The 17,878-nt window shown below is 38.6% G+C and overlaps 1 protein-coding gene across 1 annotated transcript in view; it reads left to right on the top strand.

Moving 5' to 3' along the window:
• The window catches only part of LOC118837041 (nck-associated protein 5-like), a 477,703-nt gene that overhangs the window by 126,110 nt on the left and 333,715 nt on the right, over window positions 1-17,878 (top strand). The window lies entirely within an intron of this gene.

The following is a 17,878-nucleotide window of genomic DNA, read 5'->3' on the forward strand; positions in this document are numbered from 1 at the left end:
TGTTAATTGGGTAACCGCTTTTGATCTGCTCTGGGGAGGAAGGACCTACCTTAAAATCAGGTTGAAGCAAGTTTGTTGAAGTACAAGTGGTATATTACCTTGGGGGGAAAAGGTAAGTGCTGCACCTTTGAGTGATTGTTATGGGATTGTGTGTGGCATTCTGAATGGTGAAAAACATCATTTCAAAGCCAGTCAAGGCATCACAACTCACCTCCTTAGGGAACATCTCGACTTTTACAGATGAAATTGACTACTGGGGAGGACTGTCCTTTTCAACTGAGAGATAGGCCTCCTGCTTTCAATGAATGTAAAATTCAATTCAACCAGTATTTTCTAAGCACCAGCTATATACAAGACACTGTGGGGCACAAAAAGATGAAAGATGGGTAGCAAGTTTTTATATCCTTCTGTCCCTTTGCAATTTAAAACAAGAATGTGGAGATCATTTCTACTGAACAATCTCTGCTGATAGATCATTTGGGCTAGTGATGATTATGTAAAGGAAACGAAAAAATTCCAATTAAAATAAGGTTTATGTAGGCCTAGATAAAGGTGGCTTTCACATCTCACCTGCTCAGCCCCTGTGCTCTTCATTTGGGCAGTCAGTTTTGCAAAGTTTCCTGCCGTCTTGGAGAGCAGGGACCAATTATATACCATAAAGTCTAGCAGGAGTTTATTCATACTGTAGATGGAATGATCAAAATGAATAGTAAAATTGTAATGAATTGGGAAGTAGGAAATATTAAATGAGTTTTTTTAAACCCCTAGGAAGGAGCATGATTAATTGTAATATTTATTTTAGTGAAAATTCTTCTGATACTTTACCACTTTTTATTACTCTCCCTCCAGTGTCCATTGCACCACATCCCTAAAAACATCAATGATTTTAATGTAGTTTCACTAGGGCAAAATACTTCATTCTGGTTGAGGCTATACAAGAAGGACTTCTATGCCAGGAACAGATTCAGTGGTGTTCCCAGAACCAGGGACTCCGTGTTGTGTATTTCTTTTATTAACCATCACTGATTAGAGAAGCCTAATTATTGCATTAAAAACAACAACAACAACAACAATTTTGTGGAGAAATCAACCCCCCTCCCCCAAGATGTCCATCATGGTCCATTTGTATTTAAGGATGGGACAGCTTATGGTCACAGATAATTTACCTAGTACTAATTTGTTATAGTTCCAAAAAAGGATTCCATATAGACATGTGACATCTATGATATATACACCCAAGTCTCGGAAAGACAGCATGTTGAAGAGGGAAGAGAACTGAATTTAGAAACAGTCAACTCAGACTGGAACCTGACTGTGCAACTTACCACCTGTTTGACCTTTAGCTCTGTCAGTTACCCTTTCTGGACCTAAATTTCTTCACTTGTATAATGGGGTCGGGGGATAGGATTGGAGCAGTGACCCACTAAGCCCTCTTTCATTTCTAAATCTATGGTCTGTGTGTCCTGCCATGGGGCATGCTGCCACAATTCTGAGGTCAAACCAGAAGCTTAATGGTACTACTGGGACTATTATGTATATGTGTGTGTGTGTATGTATGTATATATATATACACACACACACATATATTTATATATGTGTATATATATATATACACATATATATTTATATATGTGTATATATATACACATATATATTTATATATGTGTATATATGTATATATATATATATATATATATATGATATCAATTGGTCTTGAACCTCAGGATTCATCTTGTTTGATACATGGGAGTAAACAAAGAGAATTAACCTTTTATTAAATATAACACCATTCTATGATAAGTAGGCACCTTTGAATACATACTCTTGCCCAGTTTGTCATAATTCTCTCAATTGTCAATGTTGACACCAATGGATTGTTCAGTTACTGTAGCTGTTTTCTTTCTATAGGTCTTTTCTAGATAAAGAACCCAGTCTAGTCAGACTTTTTTTAGTCTTCCTTCTAATAGGTAGCTCGGTCAAATCCATCCAAATTTCTAGGATCCAAATCAGTCTTGGTACAGTCAGTGAGTCTAATATTTAATGAGCATCTGCTGTATGACTAGTGTGGTGCCAAAAATGCTCATTCTTACCCTCAAGGAATTTGTAATCTACTTCAAAAAAACAAAACAAAAATACAAGAAACAATTGGAAAGTCATATAAAACAAAGTACACCTAGGTGCCAAAATGTGGAGCAGGAAGATCTCTATGTTGAAAAATGTATTCAGAGCTCTGAGTATTTTCTTGTTTGGTTACCACATTCAGTTTTGGGGGGAGTGGCAAGGAAAGAACCAGAATACCCATATACTACTGGGTATCATAACGAAGCTCTTCAGCAATCTGACTAAAAGAGAATATTTAAGGGTCTTTTGAATGTGATTTCTAAGGCAAAAATCATGTAGTAGAAAGTTGGAATCCAGTTGATAGGAGAATAACTTTGAGTCAGAGGTGCACAGTAAGTTGTGACTGTGATGTTTTGAGAACAAGTAACCTATGAATAGGATATATGTATAGAAAGTTGATCAAGGATTTCCTACCTAAAACCAACAAAATTCCCCAAAGGAAGGACAATTTCCCATAGTCCTTAAAAATATCAATATCTAGTTTGCCTTTAGTACTGTGCACTAATGTCAAGTTCTCTAAAAGCATAGCAAAATAATGGGCTAGAATCCTCATTTTACAGTGGTTTTGGAGTCAGAGAACTTTGGTTCAGATCTTAGCTCTGCTATTCAGTTCCTCTGTGATCTCAGGGAAGTTATTTGAGCTGTCTAAGCCTCAGTTTCCTCATCTGTAAAGAAGGGGTGTTGAACTACAGAATCTCTGACTTGTATTCCAGCTCAAATTCTTATGAGCCTACAATCATAAATGCTCATGGCAGTTCAGAGGATGGGGGACACAGTAGTCTGTGAAGGCTTCATAGATACAGTAGGTGAAATGATCCTTATTGTGTGGGAATAATTCAAATAGATAGGGAGGGAATGGTAGAGACATTCTAAGCAGCATAATGAATAACCTAGGGCAATATTATATTAAATATTATATAATATTATATAAAATATATTATTATATAATATTATATTAAAATAGTGCTGGAATATTCCTTGGCTTGGTAGAAATCTGATTTCTAAAAGAAAATGGTATAAAGCTATATTAATTTTAGAGGATAGAAAGCAATGTTTATTATACATTTAAACTGACTCTCTAATTCAAATGAATATGGACTGTAAAATGAGGATAGTAAAGTTAACTCCTAAATATCTATGAGCTCAGCCTTGACATGAGATGGCCTCAAAGAGATTCAGATAATCTGAGGGATGGACTCCTGGAGCATGTGGAGAGCTAGACAGATATATAACAGAATGGAATGACTGAGCCTGAGTATGTTTCTATATTTCAGTGACTTTGGTTCAAGTTTTCTATGTCAAGAAAGGCTGCCTCAGCCCAATCCAACCTATAAAACCTCATTGTTGCTAGAGATTCTTACTGTCATATTATGACAATGAATTCCTTGAAGCTAGGCCAAATAAGCTCCTTGAAGACAGAAAGAAATCTTGCCCAGTAGCCAGGCTTCAAGCTCAATGGGTCCCAAACAAAACTCATTCTCTTTTCCCCAAATCCCACCCTTTCCCCTAACTTCTCTATTTTTGTACAGTTCTTCAGAGCAGAGATTGCTGTCTTTTTGGTCTTTACATACTTAGCACCCTGTGGAGCCTGGCACGTAGCAGGAATTAAAGAAACTTTGAATGAATGAATAAGACTGTTTTTACAGTAAAAGCAGTTAGAGCACAAGTAGCTGCAGCTCTGATTTAAGGAATAACACAAAGAGAATAAGAACCTAAGGTACTTGAGAGAATATAAATTATTGTTTTGTAATCTGTTAGAATTCAGAGAAAATGTAGATAATCTGGAAACATCAGGCCAGGATTAAAAAAAGAAAAGAAAAAGCTTCTGGCTTTCTGTGTATTTATAAACTACACACACACACACACACACACACACACACACACATCCATATCATATACATATACATACACACATATGCCAGATGTGCAAGACTCACATTATGTTAGAGCCAGAAGGCACCTTAGAGATCATCAACCCAACTCCTTATTTTACAGATAAGACAACTGAGGACCAGAATGGTTAAGTAACCTGCCTCAGGCCAAACAACAAGTGAGTGGCAAAGATGGGATTGGACCCTAGGTCTTCTGAAATCTTCATTAGACTTCATAGCTTTTCTTATGTCTGTTATCTTTCTATCTAGATGAGTTAAATTTCTAGCATCATTCATGCCATGTAATAATTCAGGACCCAGTTGTTATGTGTACATTGGGTAAGAACAATGACAAACTATAATAATGATGATGGTGGTGATGGTGATAGCTAGTATTTATATGGTTCTTTAATATTGACAATGTTCTTTACAAATATCACCTGATTTTATTCCCATAACCATCCTGATTTTATGGAGGAGGAAACTGAGGCTGATTAAGTGAGTTGCCCAGGGTCACATAGCTATTAAGTATCTGAGGTCAAATTTGAACTCAGGTCTTCCTGACTCCTGGTACATTGTTCTATCTGCTACATGACCAATTGTTTCATTGTGGAATATTTTAATACTGAATAGCTCAGTATACACTGAAACAATGCCTTGGATCCATATTTTTTGCCCTCTGTTTTGTCAGTAAGATTTTTTTTTGCAGGAGAGAGTACATCATTATTTAAATCAAAACTGTCGAAACATGCAATCCTAAATTGAGCTTAATTTGAAGGCAATAGAGAAATCTTCAAGAAAACCAAATCAAGCAGTTACATGTGCTACTTTTGTTTTGGACTTAAGTCTTTCTTCTTCACTGGGCAGGAAACACAATTGGATTACTTGACATGACTCTATAAATAATGGATTAGTTAAACGTGGGCTTGTTCTTCCTCCTAAGTGAACTAAATTCATGAGTTCCCCATAACGAGTGATGCAAAGACAGGCTGGTGGCATCCAGTCTGCAGCTGCTTCAAGCTAGGCCTCCTTTTAAAGAAAAGGAATAAAGAGAAGAGCAAATGAAACCTCTTCTGGGTAAGAATGCTATCCTGGCACAAGAGAGGTAATTGGATAATCATGCATCCATATTTATTCTAAAATATAAGGGCTTGGACAGTGTGATGCCTTTAATAGAGAATCAAATTTCCGAGATAACATTTTAGTATCATGGGATCAGAGATCAAGAGTTGGAAGGAGCTTTAGGGGTTAATAAAGTGAGGTCCAGGAAATTTAAATGATGTGCTTAAGGTTGCAAAGGTAATGAATGTCAGAGGTTACATTTGAACCCAAGTCTTCCATCTCCACTGTACTATTCTACATCAGTCAGCACTGTGAACAGTGGTTCAAAACAAGGGGTCTCCTCCTATTTGAACTACCACTTGTCAGTTATATGTTGTTTTTTCTTAGTTATCAGGCCTATTGTTTCATTCCAACCTTTAAGAATCTTTTTTTTTTAATGGTCAACAACTGCTTTTTGGTTTATCATTATGAGAATTATAAATATATTTTCTGAAAGAGGCATTTGGATTTTTAAGTGTAAAGTGCTTAAAAAAGAAGAAATAGAAGAAGCATGATCAGCAGGGCATGATATCCCATCTCAGCAGAATTGGAGGACACTCTAAGTAGTAATCCTGGGGATCCAGTTACAGGAGGTCTCTTGGCCCTGGGCTGTTAGAAATGCATTCAATTTAAAAGTAATCTAAATTTACATTAGAGATAAAGTAGGGAGTGTTTATTTACATTACATTTGCTGTAGGATTTATGCAAGGTTCCCTTTAATTCCTTGAGTAAAGGTACATAGAGAAGAACAGAAACATTTAGTTAAGAAACAAGATAAGGCTCTAAAACTATTATGTAAGATAGCACATGTAAGTTAGTCTAAACTCATTAAGTACAGTGTTCTTGGTGAGTTCTTTAAATTTCTGTTTTATCTTCTGGTTCCAGAATATCAGGGTAGTTTTCCTTGATAGTTTCTTGAAAGATGTCTAGGCTCTTTTTTTGATCATGACTTTCAGGTAGTCCAATAATTCTTAACTTCTGTCTCCTGGAACTATTTTCCAGGTCAGTTGTTTTCTCAATGAGATATTTCACATTTCTTTCTACTTTTTCCGTTCTTTTCATTTTGTTTGGTTGTTTCTTGATGTCTCAAAGTTTTTAATTTCCACTCAAGGAATTATTTTCTTCAGTGAACTTTTGTACCTCCTTTTCCATTTGGCCAATTCTACTTTTTAAGTAGTTCTCTTCAATGACTTTTTGTATATCTTTTTCCATTTGGCCTTTTCAATGCATTCTTTTCTTCAGTGGATTTTTATGACTCTTTTAGGCCTCATTTGGCCTATTTTATTTTTAAGCTGTTATTTTCTCCAGTATTTATTTGTGTCTTCTCTACCAAGCTGTTAACTTATTTTCCATTATTTTCTGGCATCACTCATTTCTCTTCCCAAGTTTTCCTCTACCTCTCTTACTTGATTTTTAAAATCCTTATTAAACTCTTCCATGGCCTGAGACCAACGTATATTTTAATTTGAGGCTTTGGATGCAGGAATTTTGACTTTGTTGTCTTCTTATGAGTGTGTGCTTTGATCTTCCTTGTCACCATAGTAACTTTCTATGGTCAGATTTTTTCTGTTGTTTGCTCATTTTCCAGCCTATTTCTTGACCTTTAATGCTATGCTTCGGTGGGGCTCTGCTTCCGAAGTAGAAGGGGCATTGTCTCAAGCTTCTGGATTTTTGTTCAGCTTTTTTCAGAGGTAATTCTGGGGACCTGTAAGTTTTTGCCTCTTTCAGGGTGGTATGATAGGTAGGGAGAATTGTGTTTACTACTCTCCTGTACTATGCCCTGGTTTGTGAGTGACCATAATTATTCTTTTCAGCTCTAGAACTGTGACCAGGGTCCCCGCTCCCCTGCAGCCACAAGTTCTGCTGTGCTAGTGCTCTTCCTCACACTGGGACTAAGAACCAGGACCATGACCCAGATCCAAGAATAGGTAATGCAACAGAGTCTTGCTCCAGGTACCAGCAAAGGGACCCCCTTAAATGTCTTTCTGGCCTGTTGTCTGATCCCCTTACCATCTGTGGCCCAAGAGGTCTGGAAACCACTGCTGCTACCACCAATTCAGTTGCCCCTAGTTTGCTGGGGCCCCATCTGCACTGCTATGATCTGCCCTGGATTGCACTCCTCTCTCACCCCCTTGCAACAGACTTTTCCTGCTGACCTTCTAAGCTGTCTGGGGCTGGAAAATTGTTTCACTCTTTTTTTTTTGTAAGTTCTGCCTCTCTAGAATGTGTTTAGTTTCATTGTTTAGAGGTATTTGGAGGGGTTTATGAGAGAGGTCAGGTGAGTGCTCCCCTTCACTTTACCATCTTGCCGCGGTCTCAGCTCTCTGTATATTTGAGAAATGAGGCCTTTATCAGAGACACCTGTGGTAAACATTGTTTCTCAGCTTTCTACTTTCCTTCTAATCTTGGCTGCATAGCTCTTTAAATTTGATATCATCTAAATGATACATTTTGCATTTTATAATGCTCTCTATCTCTTGTTTGGTCATGAATTCTTCCCTTCTCTATAGATCTGATAGGTGGACTATTCCTTGTTCATCTAATTTGCTTGTGGTGTCACCCTTTATGTCTAAATCCTGTACCCTTTTTGACCTTTTTTGGTATAGGGTGTGAGATGTTGGTCTATATATAGTTTGTGCCCTATTATTTTCTACTTTTTCCAGATAGTGAGTTCTCATCCCAAAGGCTGGGGTCTTTGAGTTTATCAAACACTAGGTTACTATGGTTGTTTACTACTGTGTCTTATGTACCTACTCTATTCTACTGATCCACCACTCTATTCCTTAGCCAGTAGCAAATAGTTTTGATGATTGCTGCTTTATATAGTTTGAGATCTAGTATTGCTAGGCCACCTTCCTTTGCATTTTTTTTTCTATTAATTCCCTTGATATTTTTGACTTTTTGTACTTCCAGATGAATTTTATGGTTACTTTTTTTTCTAGCTCTATAAAATAACTTTTTGGTAGTTTGATTGGTATGGCACTGAATAAGTAAATTAACTTAGGTAGAATTGTCATTTTTCATTATATTGCTTTGGCCTACTCATGCACCATCCACTGCTTGTTAATGAATTAAGCTACCACCCAAACCTCTCTAATGAAATTGTCATCTCAAAGGTCATGATTGACCTGCTTAGCACCCAGCACTATGGTCTTTTCAAGGAGGTCTTCATTTTCCTTTACTAAACAGTATCTGAAAATCTTGATGACCCTCCCTTTGTTGAAACATTTTCATCTTTTGACTTTGGGGACAGTGCATTCTTCTAATAACATTCCTACTTCTTTGACCTCATTTCGTTCATTGGTTCCATTTCTTTCTTTCTTTAATATATAGATATTCCTCAAGATTTTGTTTTCTCCATGTGTTTTTTATCCTGCCATGAACTTATTCATGCAATGATTTTTTTCTATCTACTCTCTATGACTCTCAAATCCTTACTTTAAGCAGTCAATCATACTTGCAATTTAATCATCTTAACTTTGCAGCCTTTTATTCAACTTCTTGTTTGTTGTTTGTCCTTTCTGGAAGAGAATCAATGGCATTTAGAGAGTGATGTCTTGACTTGTGTATAAATTGGATTTGAGTGAGGCATAGCTGTACAAAGTCATCAGCCTTGCTCTCTCCTCCAAAGTCATCAGAGTCCAGAGGCAAGACAAAGGTCAAGGCTGGTAATGGTCCAGGTTACATAGTCTTTCTAAATTAAGGTCTCATTTCTCTGAGGCCTTTTCCATTAAATGACTAAGGGCTAGGTAAGAATTGAAACAAAAGATGGTGGAAAATACCATCACAAAGATATCAAACTAGGAGGGGGAAGATCCTCTAAGTTTCTGGATGGTACAGAAAACAATTGCCATTTACACTCATTCAAGCCATCATAACCTAAACCATGAGCCTCTGGGGCCTGCTCTAGGGCTGTTATTGGCCATTCACTGAAAGCCAGAATGATTTAGGTTTAAAAGTGTAGTCAAGTTGCTCCACTTAAAACAGAATGTGCTTTTTTTTCCCTAAGCCTGTTTTTGGAGAGCTATATTTCAAGAAAACAACAGCAAACAGACAAACAAAAAAATGAGTGTGAAGGGCAAAAAGTAAATTGTCCCAGGTTTTTTTTTTTTTTGAGAAAAAGAAAAAGATGATGAAGAGGAGAAAATATCTGGAAATTCTTGTACAAGCAATGGCAAGGAGGTCAGTGTCACCGGATTGAAGGGTATGTGGTTGAAAGTAAAGTGTAAGACTAGAAAGAAAGGAGGAACCTAGGTATGAAGGGCTTTGAATATCAAACATGGGATTTTGTATTTGATTCTGGAGATGATAGAGATTCACTGGAGTTTATTGAGTTGGAAGGTGACGTGGTATTAGAAAAATCACTTTAGTTCCTGGATGGAGGACTGATTGGAAACAGGAGATGCTTGATGCAGGCTGACCCACCCACAGGCTAGTGCAGATGAGTCCCAGTGTGAGGTGATGAGGTATATGGCCAATGTGATAGCACAGCAGCTGCTATGAATATGCAGGTGTATTTCCAGGTTTGAATCACAAGGTATAACACACTCTCTTGCTCAAAAATGAAACCAAGACATCTATTCAAATACCAGAAAGCCAAAGCCATCATTATAATAAACAAGTCTATACATATTGTCAATGCACGCAGCACCACCATCCCCAAGCCTTCCCTCCATCAGGCCTCCCCACAAACAAGCTCTCTTAAGCAAAATCACTCCCTCTCCCGCTCACACTAGCTGCTGTGCTTGTGTTTCTATTTTCTCTTTCTCCCCTCTCTCTTTCTCCCTCTCTCTTTCTCTCTCTCTCTTTCTCTCTTTCCCTCTCTCTCTCTTTCTATCACTCTGTCTCTCTGTCTGTGTCTCTGTCTCTCCCTCCCTCCTTTCTCTCTCTCTCTCTCTCTCTCTCTCTCTCTCTCTCTCTCTCTCTCCCCACTCCACCCCACCCCCACTCTCTCTCTCTCTCCCAGCTCTACCTCACTCACACTTCCTGCTCCTCCCACCATAGGCTCCTTGTGACCCAGGCTTGAAGCAGGTCACACGGGCCTATTAATGGATGGGAAAGATCTTCCCATTCCCATTAACAGTGCATGAGTACCTGCAGTACTAGAGTGTAAGAGTAGTGTAAGGCAGTGTAAGAGTAGAGAAGGGTTATATTCCAGGGATGTTCCAAGATGAAGTCAGGAACCTTTGGCAACAAATTGGATGTAAGAGGTAAGCAATAGTGAGGAGTCAAGGATGACTTATAGGTGTTGACCCTGAGGGACTAGGGGCATGGTGCTGCCCTTAACAGTAATGGAAGGTAGGAAGTAAGCCACATCTCTGATCATGTAACTGTCTGATTCGGAATCCTTTCATTACCTTCTTTATCCATTATCAAATTAAGTTCAAATTTCTTAGATTAGCATTCAACCGTTTCCATAATCTGATTTACAATATTTCCCATTACAGCCTTACATCAACTTACATTCCAATTACTCTGGGCTATTTGCTGCTCCCTGTACATAGCTTGCACTTTTAAAATTTTCTGCCTTTGTTCATAGTGTTTCTCCAACTTTGCCTTCATCTCCACTTGTTGAAATCTTTCCTCTACTGGCCTCGAGGACGCTTGTTGATTGATAGCTGTTGGTTCAGAGCTTCCTTATGGCACCTATCACATCCCATTTTTTTTTTACCATAATGACATGAATATTTTTATCTCTGCTAATAAAAGTATAGTCTAAAAACAGAAATTATGCCTTCTTCAGGTTCATGGAGGAAAAAAATCGTTGGTCTAGAAGCCTGGAGTTTCCAGGAACACAGCATGGTATAACAAGAATAGTGTTGAATTGGGAGTCACAGGATCTGCATGCAAATCCTGATTCTGCCTCTTATCATCTATGTAACCTTGAGCAAGTCAATTAATCTGAGTCTCAGTTTCTTTATCTGTAAAATGAAAAGGCTAAAAATAATAATAGGTGCCATTTATTTAGTGCTTTGATGTTTGCAGAACACTTCACATATGTTACCAAATATGTGTTATATATTTGATCCTCACCACAACCCTGGGAGGTAGGTGCTATTTTTGTTGTTTTTCAGTCATGTCTGACTCTTTGTTACCCCATTTCGAGATTTCTTAGCAAAGATACTGGAATAGTTTGATATTTCCTTCTTTAGCTCATTTTACAGATGAGGAAACTGAGGCACACAGGGTTAAATAACTTGCCCAGAGTCACATAGCTAGTCTGAGGCTGGATTTGAACTCAGGAAGAGGAGTCGTCTTGCTTCAGGCCTGGCACTGTATCCATTGTGCCACCAAGCTGCCTGCTCATCTGTTTTACAGAAGAGGAAACTGAAAGTGAGAGAAGTTAACTGATTTAGCTAGAGTCCTATAATTAGTAAGTGTCTGAGGCTGGATTTGAACTCAGATCTTCTTGACTCCATGTCTATAGCTCTCTATCCAGTGCGCCACCTAGCTGTTTTGGACTAGATGACCTCAAAGGTCCCTAAATATGTATAATATTAAGAGTCCTAGGCTTGGTTCTACCAATGACTCACTATATGCCTTTGGGCAAGTCATTTCATAGATTTATAGGATTTTGAGTTGACTAAGACTTAAGAGGCCATTGATTCCACCCCCACTACAATAACAGAGGCACAAAGGCTAAGTTATATATTCCTTCCCTAGGATTGTACAACCACTAAGTGTCTGAAGATGGACTGCCATTTCCTCATCTATAAAATGAGGGAGGTGGACAAGAAGATTAATCATGTTCCATCTAGCCCTATATTGGTTTTGCATCCTTCACAACACCTACCACAGTACTTTAAATGTAGCAATAAATCAATAAATATTTGATGAATGAATGAATAAGATTCTAATTACGCTTACCAAAAAAAGACTGCATAGACATCGTGTTCAGGAAGTCATTTTGTCATCTTATACAAATTTAGACAAACCCACATCTAACATTATCTTTAGACAATGTAATGTGAGTGAAGAAGGTAAAGGATCTATCATTGTAAGTTCACACTTATACAGTGTTTTATTTATGTATATTATATACGTGTGTACATATATATTTAAAATATATGCATGCAAATACACATACACACACTTTTCCTCACAACACCCCCGTTTGATTAAATCTGATTACTTATTCCACTTTGCAACTGCTGCTCTGCCAGGTTCCAACTCTGGGAACAAGATACCCCTCCCAGGATAAGCTCATCCCTTCTAATCTCATCATCTTGCTGCTAACTCAAGCCTTGATTGATACTGTCTCAGCCTCCTTCCCACTCTGTTTGCAGGGCTGGAGGGTAGAGTACCAAACTTCTCACAGTCTTCTTTTATAGAGGGTGGAAACTAGACTCAGCCTATTCTACTTCGCATCTGCTGTTCTGCCTGGTTTCAACTCCATGGAACAGGATACCCTTTGGTCTTGGTCTTGGTCTCCACCCCACCCCTGACTTTTCCACCCCTTTTTGTGTGCTGTCTTCCCTGATTAGATTGTAAGTTCCTTGCAGGCAGAGACTGTCTTTCTTTTTGTCAGTTGTATCCATAGCACTTAGTACGTACAGTCCCCTGGCATATACTTTCTATTGTTGTTTAGTTGTGTCCAACCCTTAGTGACACCATTTTGGGTTTTCTTGGCCAAGATCCTGGAGTGGTTTGTCATTTCCTTCTCCAGCTCATTTTACAGATGAAGAAACTGAGGCCAACAGGGTTAAGTGACTTGCCCAGGGTCACACAGCTAGTAAGTGTCTGAGGCTGGATTTCAACTAAGGATGATATCTCTTCCTGATTCCAAACCCAGTGCTCTATTCACTGTGCCACCCAGCTACCCCTGGCACATAGCAGTTGCTTAATCAGTGTTTATTGGATTGGATTAGATTTAACTGTTTTTCTATGCGAATTCAGTTTAATTCAACAAACTCTTGTTATTTACATGCCATGCAGAAGATACTGTGCTAGGTAATGAGGACACAAAGATGAAATAGTTCCCCTGCCCAGGAAAGAACCCATACCTTAACATAAAGGGGAAGAGCTTTAGGGATGACACTTTCTTTTCACACCTAAGTGACTAAATCACAAGACAATGTCTAGAACCTCATATGGGGCCTATAGATGCTATGGAAGGTTAGAATTATATGAGCAGGTCTAGGGGTTGAAGGAACTTTATCTTTCGTCACACTCAACCTTTCATTTGGCTGATGAAGAAATTAACATCCCACATGATTTGCCCAGTCACAAAGATAAAACACGATAAAACCTAGATATGAACTAAGGCCTTCTGACTCCAAAGTCAGCACTCTTTCTATGGGTTATTTCAGGTCATCTCCAATAAATCCTTTTAAAAGCTGATTAATAAAAACAAACTTAGCAGTACATAAAGGGGAACCTAAAGATATCAGTCAAGTGACTGCTTACAAGTGAGTTCAAGGGTGTAGCAAGGTGGGGCCAAGGGATAGATGTCAGTAGGTATAAGGAAATGAATTTAAAAGGCTGCAGTCATGACAGAAGGAGCACTGACCCTTCTGTATCTGATTCCGGTAGAGAGTTATTGGAAGGATTAGAACACAAATAAACACCTACAGTGCAGTACAGATAACTAGTGTAGACTGGCCTCTCTTTGATGGTCTTATGCACTTAGATAGTGAGCATTACCCAGAATATCCACTACCACAGCCTGTACTCTTGAAGCTGCCTTCTTCATTTATTTTTATCACACCTTGTTAGGGGGAGGGAGAGTAGGGTTTATTATTATCCTCTCAAAATGAGGATATGGAAGTACAAGGGTTCTTTGACTGATCCAGGGTCATATAGACAGTTAATGGTAAAGGCAGCCCAGGGACTCAGGTCTTCTGACTTCAAGCCAAATATTTCTTGCAGTAGACTGAGTCAATGTTTTTGGTATATAACGTACACTCAGTGACTCCAGGGATACTTTGATTTGTGTAAAGCCAGATGGAAAACCTTTCTCTTTTCAAAAGGACCCTGAAAACCTGGCAAATGAATTCTTTGAAGAGGATATTTCCATTATCTTTGCCCAAAAAGTAAATAGGTTATGGATGGCTTCGAGTTCATATAAACTGGAGAGATGGAAGGCCCAAAGAAGAGATGCTCTTTCTCCCTGCTCAGTCAATTAAACCAACAAGCTTTATTTCCTTCCTCTTAGAAATAAGTCACTTTGAGCTTTCTAAACCTTCATCAATGGCCAGTATACTTTCTCCTGACTGACTAGGCTGGATCATATTTCATGGGTCTCACAATTTTATAGGAAGCAATAATAGAAAGGCACTGGTGTAAGAGTCAGTAGGACTAGGTTCAATGAGCTGTTAAGGATAATATAGGCTATACAATCTAACTTCTTCATTTGACAAATGAAGAAACTGAGGCCCAGAGACATAAAATAACTTGCTTAATATCTCAAAGTTTGTAAGTGATAGAAGTGGGATTTGAATGCAAACTAAACCATGATGCCTCTTTCCATCAACAATCATTATTAAGTGTTCTAGGCATTGGCCTAGGTTTTGAGAATATAAAGAAATAAATGAAATAATCTCTGCCCTCAAGCAGCTTACATTCTATGGGAAAAGACAACGTGTAAAAGTGTGTCTGAAGAAAGTTTATAAAATATAGAAAAAAAGGAATGCAAGGTAACTGAAAAGGAAGCACTAGCAGCTAAAAGGATCAGGAACAGACTTGAGTAGATGACATTTGAGCTGAATTGTAAAGTAACCCAGGGATTGTAAGAGGCAGAGGTGATTAGGGTAGTTCATTCCGAAGTACAGAATGCAAAGGCAAGAGAACAGAGGATAGAGTCACCATCAGGTGTGAGGATTGACAAGCGGGTCAGTTTGGTTGAACAACAGAATGTGCAAACTGTGTGTAATGTATAATAAAGCTGGAAAATAGATTGGATCAAGATTTTGAATGGCTTTAAATACCAAACAGATTATTTTGTACTTGATCCTCTAAGTGATAGGAATCCCTGGAGTTCATTGAAGATCTAAGTCAGACTGCCCCACCCCCCATATTTTGGGAACTCAGGCAAGTTACTCAATAGCTATGAATCTTGGGGCAGCTAGATAGCTCAGTGGATAGAGTGCTGGGCCTGGAGTTAGGAAGAGTTCAAATTTGATCTGAGACACCTATTAGCTATGTGTCCCTGGGCAAACCACTTAACCCCATTTACCTCAGTTCTTCATCGGTAAAGTGAACTGGAGAAAGAAATGGCTGACTGTTCCAGTATTTTTGCAAAGAACAACTCATGGACAGTATGGTCCATGGGGTCAAGAATAGTCAGACACAGCCAAACAACTGAACAACAATGAAAAGAAAATGCTCATTGAAATTAAAAGCTTAACAGGATGTTTTTGTTTTATTTTGTTTTTGTATAGTCCATCAGATCTATGTGGAAGCATTTTGAAAAGTATAAAATACTACCAAAAATATAGAATGATATTTATTTTAAGTTTGAGGAAATTGAAGTGAACAGTGGAGAGAGGAACTTTTCAAAAGAGTTTCCCTCTCCCTGAAGATGCAACTCAGAGTTACCTTATTGTGCCCTAGCTGAATCAAGGACCACCCATCCTTCTGCAACTGGAGTCTCTGTTTGAGCCTCCAGGGTTGGTCCTAGTAACCCTAATTTGCTTAGGTCCTCTCTCCTGACCCCCTAAATGTTTAGATGTCTCATCCGGACTATACTACATGAATGGAGAAGATGCTCTTGCCATAAGATGTGAGGAACGAAGGCACTTGCTCGGAAGAAAGGATAAAGCCTTTTAACTCTGATGGCATGTGTGAGAACAGGTCAAACCTCAACTACAAAAAAGGCACAAAAACCCTCTAGCAACTGTCAGGGCATGCATAGCCTTTCCATGTAGGCCCCACCTGGAACCTGACTTCTAGGGAAGCATCACATTTATCAATTTTTTTTCTTTTTCTTTCCCTTCTCTCTGTTCCATATTATATCTCTTCAGAGCCTCAGTTTCTGTTCTTTGCTAGTGGAAGCTAATGAAAGAATAATCTAGACTAAGGTGTTTAATGTCAGGCTTTGTTAATTTTGTGATGTATTTGTATTTTAGCAGGGAACTCCAGAAGATGTGCCCCCTTTCAAAGAGAGGAAAGGAGGGAGAGAGGGAGAGGGAGAGGGAGAGAAAGAGTCTCTAATGATGGAATTTCAGGCAGTAGAAGAGATAAAACTTTGGGGATGAGTTGGGGATTGGGCCATGAGAGGAGGAACTTTCACTCTTAGTGGCTGCCTACTCTGGCTTGCCATATTGCTGACTTTACTATTTGGTATAACAAAGAGGTCTCAGAGGAAGGTAGCAACTTTTTTGTCTCAGCTCCAAGAAAGAGACAGGCCTGCCCTTCTGGAGCATGAGCAGTCAGAATGTGGACCGGTGACCTTAAATGTGTTGCTTTTTCTGGCTAGAGTTAGTAAAGGAAAGAAAGGAGTGGGATACATATAGTTTCTCTTCAGCAAGCCAGTTTTCTTTTAAAGCCAATTAAATTCGGACAAACCAGCAGCACTGTGGGCAGTAATGTGCTTTAAGCCAGACATCTATTTTTACTCATTTTGGGTGCATTTTTAATGAGGTTACTGAACATCCAACTTTTCTCTACATTATATTACAAAGTAGCTCTTTAAAAAACAAAACATCAGTTTTTCTTTTCTGCCTTGGGTCAGTCTCTTCTCTCCAGTTCCTTCATTATTATTCGTAACTGCCCCACTTTTCTTACTCATTTCCATAGGGTCCTAAATGAGCAGCTCACAGCTTGCCCCAAGTGGATTTGCTTAGAATTAAGATAACACTTATGCCCATCAAGTTCTGTGTAAAGCACATTTTGGCAACCAGAGCTGCCACGAAGGAGCAGGAAGGCCTGCTTTCATCAGGTCCAAATAGCTGTAGAGAAATATAAGTTCATTTTTCTTTTTTTTTCCTACAAAATAAAGCTCCACCTTTTCCACCATCTCCCATGGCACCTACTTGATGAATGAGCAAATCAATCAACAAATATTTTAGTTGGTGACTGGTATGTTCTATACTGTGCCGAACAATTCAGGGCATACAAGAGGGCATACCCCTACATTTAGAATGTTTAAAATCTAGGTGAAAGGACAGTGTACATAGTATGATGTACATCAAACCAGAGGGTGTGGACAATTCAAACTAGGAAGGGAAGGTAGGTGGGGGAGGTCAGGGTAGGAGGAATCAAGGGTTTAAAGAACTTTATTTTTAAAAGCTTTGCAATGGAAAGAGTTCAGGAAAGAGTCAGAGGATTGGGTTTTAAATCAAAGCTCTGCAATTTACTCCCTGTATGTCCTTGGGCAAGCCACTTAAACTCTCTGTGGCTCAGTATCTGCTTCTGTAAAATGTAGGGATTTGATCTCTTCCAGCTCTAAATCCTAATCGTTTGACTATGTAATCCTAATCCTGTGGTTGACTTAAAGGAGGAGAAAACAACCCATCCTAGCATGGAGGCAGGAAATACAACATGTGTGGTGGTCAATGAGAAGTCCTATATGATAAGAACATATCAATGGTGTAAAGGAGTAGTAGGAGAGAAGGTGGGAAAGATGGTGTAGATACAGATGGAACAAACGCATACCTGAAAACAATCTACTGCTCCTTTTGTAACTCATCTTAAATTGTTTTTTTTTTAATGAGTAAACGTTTGTGTTCTCTTCCACATCCTATTAAAAAAAAAGAAAAAAGGGAATCCTCACAGCAAATATGCATATTCAAGCAAAACAAAAATACCCACATTGTACATGTCCAGAAATATGTCTCATTATTCAT

Source organism: Trichosurus vulpecula, chromosome 2, assembly GCF_011100635.1.
Source record: "Trichosurus vulpecula isolate mTriVul1 chromosome 2, mTriVul1.pri, whole genome shotgun sequence".
Classification (NCBI taxonomy): domain Eukaryota; kingdom Metazoa; phylum Chordata; class Mammalia; order Diprotodontia; family Phalangeridae; genus Trichosurus; species Trichosurus vulpecula.